Source organism: Tursiops truncatus, chromosome 12, assembly GCF_011762595.2.
Source record: "Tursiops truncatus isolate mTurTru1 chromosome 12, mTurTru1.mat.Y, whole genome shotgun sequence".
Lineage (NCBI taxonomy): Eukaryota > Metazoa > Chordata > Mammalia > Artiodactyla > Delphinidae > Tursiops > Tursiops truncatus.
The window spans coordinates 26217663-26230884 of NC_047045.1; the positions used below are offsets into that span (position 1 = coordinate 26217663).

Below are 13222 nucleotides of genomic sequence, written 5' to 3' on the forward strand. Positions count from 1 at the left end.
CAAATTTTAGAAAAGTAAATGTATGTGTGTATATAAAATGAATTAGAAATCATTTTCCTGAACAATACCAAATGGTGTATATATAACCAACATGTGTAAGCCAAAGCAGAAATTTTAAAAACTGTTTTTTCAGTTTTATGTATTCATTGTGAAATGCAGTTGATATAATACCCAACTTATATTTAGGTAGTTTTAAATAAATGGAAAAAAGAGACCAAAACTTTAATATTACCATTTATAGACCCTCTTTTGAAACATCTGTCATAATTGTATAGCAGAAAGATGAAAAATGCCTATTTTCAGATGCAAAGAAGACATGCCCAATATTTATGAACCATGTTATTTTTATCTATCTAATTACTAATAATCACACATAACTGTACATATATGAAAATAAATGTACAAATTCAAGACACACATTCCAAATGAGGGTATAGCTGTTATCTTCATTTAACTTGCTTCAACACTAATATTTACCTCACTGTTTATCTCTGGGAGATATTTTCTGATTTTAAGAGAGAAATAGTCACTTAGGAGTAAATTCTAATGACTTCAGGGAATTACCTCCATACATTTTCAAATAAAAGCCTTTGTGTGTGTGTGTTAAACAGGCCTTTAGAGGGTAAAGGAAGAACCTGAGACTTCAATATGTTACAAATCCAAGGCTGCCAAACTAAGTAGTTAACAACGACAACAAACTCAAAGGGCTGTCTCTGAACCTACTACTTTTGAACTTACTATCTAAATATATTCACAAGTGGTAAATGTGAAAATTCAAGTTCATCGCAGAAAAGGGGGTAATTTAAACTGAATTAGAAAAGGTACCATACAGAAGAAACTGATTATAAACAGAAAAGAAACATTATGTCTCAGTTAATAGATATTACAGAAAATTAGGTTTTCTATTTGTGATTTCAGTCAAAATGTAAATAGTCTTTCCGCTGTGCAGGAAAATCACTTACATATTTACATTAGCGTGATTTATGTAGTGTATATAAAATATGTACTTGCAGTCCAATGTAAAATGTACATAAACTAAGCTCATAAAAAACATAGTAATAATTTTACTTATTCTTCGAAATTTCAGATTTATCTAGCAGTATAGGAAGTCAGAGTTCAGAAATCAAATCATAAGTCAAGACTATATTTTGTGCCTCTGTAAGAGTTCATTCACTTTTGTATGGTCAGATAAATTGGTGAGGCTTAGAAAATTAAAATTATAATCCTTTAACTGCAATTGCTGAGTTAATTCAAAAGAGCTTAACAAATAAAAATACAATTTATATCAAGATTATGTGTCCAATTGAATATTGCTAAGGTGTCACTCTGAAATTTTCTGATCGCTTAAAATATTCAAAGATGTTAAATCAAATAACTTTTATTATTTGACTATTATTAAGAGAACTACTAAACATAGCAGAGAAATGTGACACATTATACTCAAAATCACTTAACACATGTCCAATTGTGCTTAAGAATTTATTTTTTTTTCAAATTTGATTTTGCCCGGGGAGGCTCTTCTTTTCCACTACTTATACTTCATTTTTCTATAAATCACCAGCACTGATAGGAAGAACTAGTTTAAATCATGCAAATTACTTCTACATGCTTTCACGGTTTCCCATCTTGCAATTTTTTAGCTCTTCAAACCCAGTGGATTTTCAGGTGTCAAGGAGAGCTGTGATAATTCAGTGACCACCAGGGGGCATCAGGACCTCTGGGTGTCCAAGCCAACGAAGTCCACACTGAATAAAAATGAGGTAATTATGAAATTATCTACATATATAATTATATGTATATATATATTTGTATATAACTTCATATATAATAATTGGTACCTATTTGTTCCTTTGACACTTTTAAGTTTCTTATACTCTGTACCTATGCCAGCTTACTTAAAGGCCTTTGTAAAAATCTGTGAGATGTTCTATAACCTATTTCAATCTATTCAGGCCATATTTAACTGAAGAGGCTCTGAAGGCACCTTAGAAGGTGAATTATATTGCAGAAAAGCTCTCTTCAATTCTTTTAAACCAAACATCTGAGCAACTCTCCGTCTCCAGATAGACCTCAGATATTCTCTTCCTTCCTTTCCACCCACTTTACTCCCAAAGTCTTTTACCCTGGAAACAGGGCCAGGCTGGGATTGAGTATTCCCTTGAACTTGACAGTTCTGAGTTTTTAAGGATCCTGTGATGTTCCTAGGACTCTCTAGCTTGAGGAACATTTTATAGACCTCTTCTCCCCCGGTCTTCTGCCATGGTTAATACTAAAAATGAAATTCTGTCAAAATTTGCCTGGCTATTCTCAAGGAGGTCTAAGAAAAGTCTCAACAATAGTAATTTTATGCATCAAAGTAATTTAGAAATAGTGTTTCTATGTTATGGGGAAAAGAATTCATGAATGGTGTGTCCTAGCTGTAAAATATAAAGCTGTGGGTACTTTCTCCACTGACTAAGGGTGGAATTCTGCACACTGCCAAAGGCGGTGCCTTATACTACCCCTTAACTTGGCCCGCAGTGTGTGTTCTGTGGGGAAAGTTGGCACATTTATATGAGACAAGGACCTTCCTGGGAGGAAAGGTATCTTAAGTCCCTAACGCAATCCCATTTGAATTTCAACAATATTAGAAGCTCTAAAATATTAGAAGGGCTCTGAGAAGTAAATAAGCCTAAGTACCTCAGAGCAGTACTTATTGTGAGGGAATGAAAATTCTGGGCTTAAAATTTGCTGGGTGAACACATATGCCTGAGGCTCAGAAGCCCTCTGAACCCAGCAACGCAGGTATGGTGTTTGTACTAATTATCTAAGTGTGAACTAAAAGAGCTATACTGTTTTAGCTCAAATGTTGAGTGACACTACAGAACAAGGTTTCACTGTAGCAATTCTGTGTAAAGGTAGGTTTCAAATGTTATACAGTATGACAGTAAGGAAAATGAAGTCACTAGTGGACTAAACATATGAATCATTGGGAAGAAATCTGATCCCTTTGGACTGATTGTACCACTAGGAATTCTTAGACAATTATGGAGAAAAGAAAACCTCAAGAAGGAGGTGCTAGATTTCCCCTTAAGTTAAACTAGTCAAATTGAAAGAGATAAGTGACTATGCTTCTCCTCGATGATGTGGATCAAATAGATTACAGGTTCACAATCTAAATACCATAATATTTCAGAAAAAGAATACTGATAGAAACCTTGATTAAAAATAGTATTTTCGAGTATTATTAAATATTTAGAAAGGCACTGGGGGCATATTCAGAGGAATAAAAGGCATAGCCCAATATTCAGAAGACCTAACACCATCAGGATTCCTTTGTAACTCATGTTTCCTTTTAGAAACAGAGAAATCATATGTTTAGAGAAATAGATAACTAGCCAGTTTTACTCAGTGTTGATTTCGGCCACTTCAACAATGATATCTTCATAGTCACACTTTTGGCCATAAATTGCAAGATGATTCAATGTACAATATGGATTTTATCATCTGGCTTGTCCAAGGGTGTTTTCTTTTCCCCTCTCTGCTCTTAGATCAGATAAAAAAAATTCATGAAAATTTATACTCCATCTCAGATTCTGTGAGGTTATTATTGTCATTGTTTGGTTTTACAGATGCATTGATTTAGCTAAAGCTACAAAGTTAACCTGGCACATTCTCTAGTTGATTTTAGATTGATGAAATGACTGAGGTCTATCTCAGTTTAATTAACTATTTTAATATCTGATAGTCACTCTCTCGGCAGTCTTTTATCCAGCAAGCTCTGGTGGTAAAGTGTGTGAAACTAAAGAAGTGAAAAACATGACAGAAATTTGCGTCATTTAAGGATAGATGATAACCCTAAAAGGCAAAACCTACTTTACCTACCTCACAAGTACAGGGAAAGGAAATTTATCCTGCATTCCAATAAAGAAGGACGAGACTCCTCATTAGAGTTCTTTCAGATCTCAACTTGGATTTAATGTTTCTATACAGTCACATCTCTGTCTTTATTTTAACAATTTATCATATATTTACATATACCTTTGAGTTAAACTTTTGAGGGAACAACTACCTTCCAAGTTTGAATAAAGGTATACTATAATAACATGCATGTCCTCAGATACTTCAGGGAAACTGTCCAGTAGATCATCACATTTTAAATGGTAGTTATGTACATTTTAGAGAATAACGGCTGTGATTCAATCAGTTATACTTGTTCCTAAGGCTACACAACAGCATGGTGAAGGATACTGAATGAAAAGGAAAAAAAAAAAGGCAGTGATAAGCTTAGGATCAATGTTAGAGTTCTATGTATTCAGATATCTCAAAATACAATAAATACGTTTTTAAAAATTGCACTATATTTACCCCTTTAATGTCTCATTGTATTTGCCCCCTTTTTATTTTCCATCTCTTTACCTCTCTGCAACATTCTGGTTCACTAATTCTCTCCTCAATTTTGGTTAATCTGCTATCTAATCCATTCAATAGAATTCTAATTTCCATAACTCTTTTTTTTGGTTTTAGAAATTGTTTTTTTCTTGTTTTGTTTTTCTAAGTTTCCTGTTATTTTTTCATAGTATCTTATTCACTTAGGGTTACAATATGATCTTTTAGGTGTTTAACCAAGTTACAGGAATTTCTTTTTTAGTTTTATCAAATTATTCTATTTCATGAAGGTCTTGAGGTTCTAATCCACCTGTTTGTAGTATCTGTTGACTCTTGTTCATGGTGAGATCAGGGCATGTTTTGATGATAGTGGATACTTGCTGGCTTTGGGGTTTTGATGTATATATATGCTTTTTTGGTCCCATTTTTTTAAGTGTTGTTTTGGTTTTTAATCAGTTACACAACAGTGTAACTATTGAATTTCTCAAATGCATTTTCAGGCCCTATAGAGATGGACAAATAGTGTTCTCCTTAGACATCATTTCCTTAATGTTCGTCCTGACTCAAAACTTCACTTATCACCCTAGTTAAAACAAAATGTCTCCCATTCCCCACCTCCACCCCTTCCTCTATTTTACTTATATCCATAGCACTTATAATCAGACACTGGCTGCCTGAATCCCAGGCTGTCTTATTCCATTTGGGCTACTATTAACAAGTACCGTAGACTGAGTGGCATATAAACAACAGAACATTATTTCTCACAGTTTTAGACGCTGGGATGTCTGAGATCAAGGAGCATGCAGATTCGTTGTCTGGTGAAGGCCCACTTTCTGGTTCATAGATGGCCATCTTTTCTCTGTGTTCTCACATGTCAGAAGGGGCAGGGGGGCTCTCTCAGGCTTCTTTTACAAGGGGCACTCATCTCATTCATAAGGGTTCTGCCTTCGTGACCTAATCACCTCCCAAAGGCCCCACCTCCTAATATCATCACCTTAGATGTTATGATTGCAAGATATGAATTTGGGGGGACATAAATATTCAGTCCCTAGCAGATACCTAGTAATTTTTCCCCTCAGGGGAGTCTCTTTCTTCCTCAACCAGAGCCCAGCCAACAAAGCCTCCTCAATGAGTAGAATGTTTTCCCTTCTATTAGGGGCACAATCCACCAGCAGACCTGGCTATGTGTGTGTGTGTGTCTCCATCCCTGATCCCTGCCTTCTCTCCCATCAAAAGGCAGTGAAACTCATTCACTCACCTGGCTCCATGGGCCAATAGCAGGACCCTGACCCTGGCAGCTGAAACCTTGGATCACAGCCTGCACCTGGGTTTCCCTTCCCTCTTCACTCCCCAGGCCTTTCCCGTCCTCTCTTCTGAGCTTGGCCAGGCCATCTCATGCCTGGGTGTTTGTAGCACAAGGGTGTTTGGACTGTCTACTCAACATCCTGCCTGGACCAGGAGCTGTCACGTGCCCAGCAGTTGTAGTCTCCCTTGTTAACAATGAGAACATAGCTAGGTCTTGAGCTAAAAATCGTCTTGGGGTTTTTTTAATGTAGTTTTTTTTTTTTTAACGCTTTCTGTACATAAAAAATAATTTTGGTTCTCCATTGTTTTCTTTTAAAGTATCCTTTTAAAAATAAATTAAGTTTAAGAATTCTGGGAAGATGGCAGTGGTCGTAGAATTTGGGTCTTCCACAATTCCCACATAACACAGAGCAATTAAGATATTAAAACCAAAACCCACGGACAATATTTAGAACAAGAGTAGATGACAAGGTATCCCCGTGTTACCCCAAGATACAAAGGGTGGAAAACAGCCATGAGAGCTGCCCAATGTCAGAAGTATGGGGAAAGTAGAAGGAAGCAACAGTGTAACTGGATGCCCCAGGGCCCTGAGCACACTCAGTACAGCAGCAGAGTGAGCCCGCCCTTGCCCCGCCCCCGCCCTTGCCCCGATTCCGACCCCCGCCCTTACCCCGCCCCTGTCCCGCCCCTGTCCCGCCCCCTTAGCGGTAGAGCCCCACGCATGCGCGGGTGGAGGTGCCAAATGAGGACCAGACGCAGAGCTGTGAGGTGGGGCCATGGAGGAGCCGGAGCCGTGGAGAAGCCGGAGCGGTGGAGGAGCTGGGCGAGCACCTGCAGTTGAGACGCGGAGGAACTTGGCTGACTCCACCAGCGAGTGAGGTAGAAGTCTAAAGTAAGGCATGAAAGTCTTTGAATTCTCACGCTGGGCTGCCAGGGCTCCCTTGGGACTAGGCCCCACAATGGACATCACCTCTAAGGAGTGGAGTCAAAATTAAGTAGGATGGGAACAGTAAAGACAAAAGCCAGAGAAGCTCCAACTGAGGGCTAGAACCAGGAGAAGCAAAAAAAAAAAGAAAACAGGCACAGGTCTCTGGCACAGAATTTAAGGGGCACCAAACAACTCAGAAATCAAGATAAATGAGATTTTAATGTAATAATTTTTCAAAAAGCAAATTTAATGCCAAAAATCCTTGATGAGAAAAATATCAAACTTTTAAAGGTAGACTCATTAACAGTCTGATGCTGAGTCATACTGGAGCCTAGGCAAAAGGAAAAATCGGTAGTACTGACCCTGTCTTTATTAGTGTTTTCAGGAGAGTGTTCCAGGAGCCCTCCTTGAGGACTACTAAAGAACCCGCTTCAGAAATCAAAATAACTAAAGAGACATTACAGTAAGGATTAGTGTGAAGATTAAATGAGGGTTAAACAGAAGAGAGTATAGTAGGTAATTGATATGAATTCGGGTTCTTGGACCCTTGAATCATTTGGAGTCTGATGAGGATTTCAGGCAAGGCTTTATTGGGACTGGTGTAGCACAAGGGAGTGAAAATAAGTAACAGGTGCCCTTGCTCGCTCTTGAAGGAGAGCAGGCTGTTTCCTTAAATGGCTTGAGGGTGTGAGTGGGTCAGTGGGTCGGGCTGGAGGGGTGCCTTAGGTGGTCTGCCCACCCCCTTGGTGGTGCTGTCTGTAGGGGTCATGCACAGTGCCCTCCTTTGCTCCTAGTACCTCAGAAGTGGCAGTTGGTTTGTGGCCTTTTTGTATCTTATTGTTTGTAATTGCCCGGCCTTCCCAGGGGTGCGGCTATTTTTAGTCCCTTTGTATTCTGTTGCTCAAGGAGACCTTTGTCCAGGTGCAAGCACTCAGGTAAAGGGTCCCAGGTCCCAGCCTATCTCATGATGGCTTTATGTTCTGAGAATGTAGGCATGATACAAACAAAAAATTGGGACGGCGGAGGAGAGAATTGAAATATGGTGCGAAGTTTTAACTGTTTTTAGAAGCTACAACTAGTTTTGATATTGTATTTTTCCTAGCATATCATAGTTTATGATTTTGAGGTAGAGTTAACATAAAAAATTACGTTAGTTTCAGATGTACAACATGATTCAATATTTCTATATATTGTAAAATATCACACAAAAAATTTTAGTATGTGACAGAAATACACATAATTAACGTAATTAACAGATGGAGCTTTTTAAATGAGATAGGTGCTTTGATAGATGTATTCAGAGCAGTAAGTCAGAATGGGGAGAACATCCTAGCGGTAACCGGTGTTTCATATTGGTCTTGAGTTGTAAGGAATAGCTGGCCACATGAAGGTGATGGAGGGATGGAGATTTCAGAGAGCAGAGATAATATGTAAAGGGCGTAACAGGGTACATATATGTTATATTTTACTGGAAAAACAGAAACTCCGTGGACATTTTAAACTGAAGAAATTTCATTTGAACGATCTTGAAAGTAGATCTTAATGAGGCCTAACGACAGCCTCAGGCGTGAGTTAGGAAGCAAAGCCTCTGAGTAGAGCCTTGAGATGATTGTAGGGCAGATGAGCACCTTGATTGCTGCCTGTGGAAGACGCTGGCCCAGAGGGTCCACCTGGGTTACATGAGATTCCCGACCCAGAGAAACTGGGATAATAAATGTTGGTTGTTATGTTAAGCCGCTGACTTTGGGGCTAATTTGTTATGCAATTGTACAAAACTAATACAAGAACTTTCACCAATTTTTGTGGGCATCTAATTTCCAAATTAAGTTTCTTCAGTTTAAAGTGCCCAGTTTATGTTTCCTCATACATCTGTCAGAGCACGGAGGTATGAGGGTTCAGTTGCTCCATATACTTAATATTTTTCCTATTTTTTTATTTTTGCCGTTCTGTGATATCATATTGTGGTTTTAGTATTTATCTGATGACTAATGAACTTGAATACATCTTTGTATGTTTACTGGCCATTTGAATCTCATCATTTGTTAAGCGTTTGTTAAATATTCTTGTCCTTTTTGTCTGAGTTGTCTTTTTGTTATAGATTATAGGAGTTCATATATCTAGATATGCATCCTTTGTCGGGTATACATGTCTTGTCACACTTTGTGGCTTGCCTTTTTACTCTGTTAATGAAATCTTTTGATAAAAAGAAGTTCTTGATTTTAGTATGGTGCATTTTATCATGATTTTCTTCTGAGATTAGTAATATTAGTATTCTGTTCAAGAGTTCCTTGCCGAATTCAAGGCCACAGAGATATTTCCTTATGTGTTCCTCTACAGTCTGTATTGTTTTCCCTTTCATATTGGGATCTGTAATCCATCTAGAATTGGGTTTTGTTTTTGGTGGCAGGTAGAGGTCAAGATGCTTTTTTTTCCCATGGAGTATACAATAGGCCTAGCATCATTTCTTGGAAAGACCTACTTTTGTGCATTGTAGTACAAGAGAGCTTTGATCGTAATCTGGTAGATGACTATATGTGTGGAAGATTCTACTAAGTTTTTGTGAAATTCTATTGTCAAAGAAACCATGTTAGTCAGAAATCTGAATAAATATTTACATATTTATTTCTGAATAGCGGGGAAATGTGCTATTTAAAATTCTATGCCATCACATGGCTTCACAAAGATCTCATTTTTGTTGATAGGACTTCAAAAACCTTTCTCTATACTTTGAGACAATATCTAGTTATTGCCCATTTGAAGTTTACCCTGATCTTTGGAAAATAGATTGCTTACTTAAGGCAAGCCCACAGATGTTTCATCTGCCTTAATTCTTCCTGTTTCACTGGACAGGAAGTAGCATGCAGTGCCACAAGTGATGTTATTAATTATGGCAAAATAAAGAAACTTTTAAAGGCATGTCCATTTTTTTCTGAGAGAGAGAAAAGGACCCGGAGCCATGCATTCCTCCTGCTTCCTGTTCTTCCCCTTCCTGCTTTATCCCCCCTGGGACATACACAGGCTGAGAGTGATTATAAATAAAGTCATTATAGGAACTTAGAACTTCAGGTGTAAAATACAGCATTTAAGTTTAAAATATATCACTTGCCCCCTAGCATTTGGATGATTCTGTTAACCTGGGCTCTCTACTTGAATTGCTCATACCCTCAGTTCATTCTCAACCCTCCGCTAGAGTGATCCTTTTACAACGTGTATCAGAACACATCACTCCTCCACTGGAAACTCTCTAGTGGCTCCCATCGCACTTTGTGATGAGAGTCAAGCTCAGTAATGACCCAAGCAATCTCAGCAGACTATGACCCCTGTGACTGCCACTCTCTTGCCTCTTTTCCCCTTTCTTACTTTTTTCCATCACACTGATTTCTTGCTCTTCTAACAGGCCAGGCAAGTTTCTGCATCAAGGCATTCAAATTCCCTCTGCCTGAAATGTGATTCCTCTAGACATTTATATCTATGATTCCTTCACCTGCTTTAGGTTTACTCATGTCTCTTCTCACAAAGGTTTTCCTTGGACTTCTCTATGCCCATTTTTCTTTTTCTACAGATCTTATCATCACTCCATATATCATGTCTTTACTTACCTTATTTATTATCTTTGGAATTCCAAACTCGAATGTAAGACCCCTGAAGGTGGGGATATTTTCTTTCGATGGTGCCTTGAACAGTGCTTACATACATACTAGGTACTTGATGGTTGAATTCGTGAATGAATAGTTTTCAGTTAGCTTGACCATGTGTTTTAGAATCAGCTCTGTAAAGTTATTTCTAGAAAAATGTTCTACAAGGATATTTCTTATAGTCTAGAGTTTCTGGAGGTGAGATTTTTGGCAGTGCCATTAATGATAACAATTCAAATCTTTGAAAAGCATTAGAGTAGCTAATATATAAAATTCAAAAGAGGGAACAATATGTCAGAGGATGTTTATTCATTTTTAAAGACAGCTATACATAATAAAATATAGCAGATAATTATTGGAGAAATAAACCAGAATTAAGCAGGATACGTTCTCATTACACATGCTTAGTTAATTAAAAAAAAAATCATCTCTGAGATTAAGATGGATAGCTCACCCTCACTCCAGTTTATCTACTTAGAAGCAAAATGTGCTAACAAATGTCTAGATCTAAGGACATGAAAAAATGTTACTCTCTAAAACCCATTTCTTAAAAGTAAACCATGTGTGGGGGCTTCCCTTGTGGCGCGGTGGTTGAGAATCTGCCTGCTAATGCAGGGGGCACGGGTTTGAGCTGGTCTGGGAGGATTCCACATGCCGCGGAGCAGCTGGGCCCGTGAGCCACAACTACTGAGCCTGCGCGTCTGGAGCCTGTGCTCTGCAACAAGAGAGGCCGCGATAGTGAGAGGCCCGCGCACCGCGATGAAGAGTGGCCCCCGCTTGCCACAACTAGAGAAAGCCCTCTCACAGAAACGAAGACCCAACACAGCAAAAATAAATAAATTAATTAATAAACTCCTACCCCCAACATCTTAAAAAAAAAAAGTAAACCGTGTGAAAGTCCTAAAGCGGGGACTTTATATGATGCCTAGAAGTGTCTTGAAAATATATGTAAATTGTCTGTGAATGTGTATTTTCTGGGTGAAGTTTCCCAAATCCAATTGTTGAAGGAATCCAAGCGGCAAAAATTCAGAACCCAGCTTTAGATCAGTGACTCTCATACCTGGCAACACATTAAAATCATCCAAGAAGCTTTCTAAAATGGTCGACCCCAGGTTTTCATTATTAGCAACTTGATTTATATAGATCAATCTGGGATGGGGTACTAGGTTTTTTTTTTTTTTTTGAGCTCTTTGAGTGATTCTACTGAATACTTACAGAGTTGAGAATAATTGCTGTAGAGCACTGCTGTTCAATAGACATATAAAGTAAGCCATATGTAACTTAAAATTTATAGTAGCCGCCCTAAAAATATTAAAAAGAAATAGGTGAGGGAAGATGTTGGTCAAAGAGTAGAAATTTCCAGTTATAAGATCAATATGTTCTGGGGATCTAAGGCACAGGATGGTGACCATAGTTAACAATACTTCATCATATACTTGAAAGTTGTTAAGAGAGTATATTTTAAATGGTCTCACCACACACACACAAATTATAGTTTTATGAGATGATGGATGTGTTAACTAACCTGATTGTGGTAATCATTTTGCAATATATATGTGTGTGTCAAATCACCATGTACACCTTAAATTTGTACAATGTTATATGTCAATTTTACCTCAATAGAGCTGGAAATTTTTTTAAATAAATAGTGAAATTCATTGTAATAATACATTTTATTTAAGCTAATACATCAAAAATATTATTATTCAACATGTAGCATTAGTCACATTTCAACTTGCTCAGTAGCTCATGTGACTAGTGGCTACCATATTGGATAGTATACATCAAAATTAACTAGAAGTTTTGTTAAAACACAGCTTGCTCAGTTTCTGAGCTGGTAGGTCTAGGGTGGGGCCTGATAACGTGCATGACAGATTTCCAGATGATTTTTTTGCTTCTCATTTTGGGATCACACCATGAAAACCACACTTTGGCACACCGGTTTTTAATGTTGGCTGTTCATTGGGATTACCTGGGAGGCTTTTAACATACTACTACCTGGCTTAATTAGAGATTCTGACTTAACTGGTTCAAGATGAAATCTGGGCTTGAGTTTTTAAAAAGATTCTCAGTTGATTTTTTAGCTTTTCTTTTTTCTTTTTTTTTTTTCTTGTGAGGTATGCGGGCCTCTCACTGTTGTGGCCTCTCCCGTTGCGGAGCACAGGCTCCGGACGTGCAGGCTCAACGGCCATGGCTCACGGGCCCAGCCGCTCCGCGGCATGTGGGATCTTCCCGGACCGGGGCACGAACCCGTGTCCCCTGCATCGGCAGGCGGACTCTCAACCACTGTGCCACCAGGGAAGCCCTAACTTTTCATTTTTAAAGAATTATTGATTCACAGAATCAGAGTATACAAAGTGTACAGAGGGACTCCATACCATTCACTCAGTTTCCTTCAATGTTAACATCTTTGCAAAACTATTGTACAATATTAAAACCATAAAATTGACAATGGTATGATCCACAGCATATTGAGATGTCACCAGTTTTATACTCACTCGTGTCTCTGTGTGTGTGTGTGGTTCTCTGCAATTTTATCCTGTGTGTAGAGTCATGTAGCTACCACCATAATCCAGAGACAGAATTGTTACATTATCACTAAGATATTACATGCTCCTCTTTTGTAGTTACCCTCAACCCCTCCCCCCAGCATTCCTAACCCTTGGCAACCACCGATAACTTCTCCATCTCTATCATCTAGTTATTTCAGGAATGTTACACAAATGGAATCATACAGTATGTGAGCTTTTGAGATTGGCTGTTTTCACTCAACATAATATCCATGAAGTTCATCCAAGTTTTTTGAGTATATCAATAGTTCACGCTTTTTGCTGATGTAACATTTTATTATATGAATATACCACAGTTTATTTACCCATTCATCCATTGAAGGACATTTGGATTATTTCCAGATTTTGACCATTACAAATAAAGCTTTGAACATTCATGTACAGGTTTTTATATGACAATAAGTTTCCATTTCTTT

General features: G+C 38.0%; 1 long non-coding RNA gene across 1 annotated transcript in view; it reads left to right on the forward strand.

The window, feature by feature from the left end:
* Nucleotides 1-13222, forward strand: part of LOC141276080 (uncharacterized) — a 157537-nt gene that overhangs the window by 2349 nt on the left and 141966 nt on the right. Inside the window, exon 2 of the long non-coding RNA XR_012325019.1 lies at nt 1641-1760. This is a non-coding gene — a long non-coding RNA (uncharacterized lncRNA). The remainder of the gene's footprint in view (nt 1-1640; nt 1761-13222) is intronic.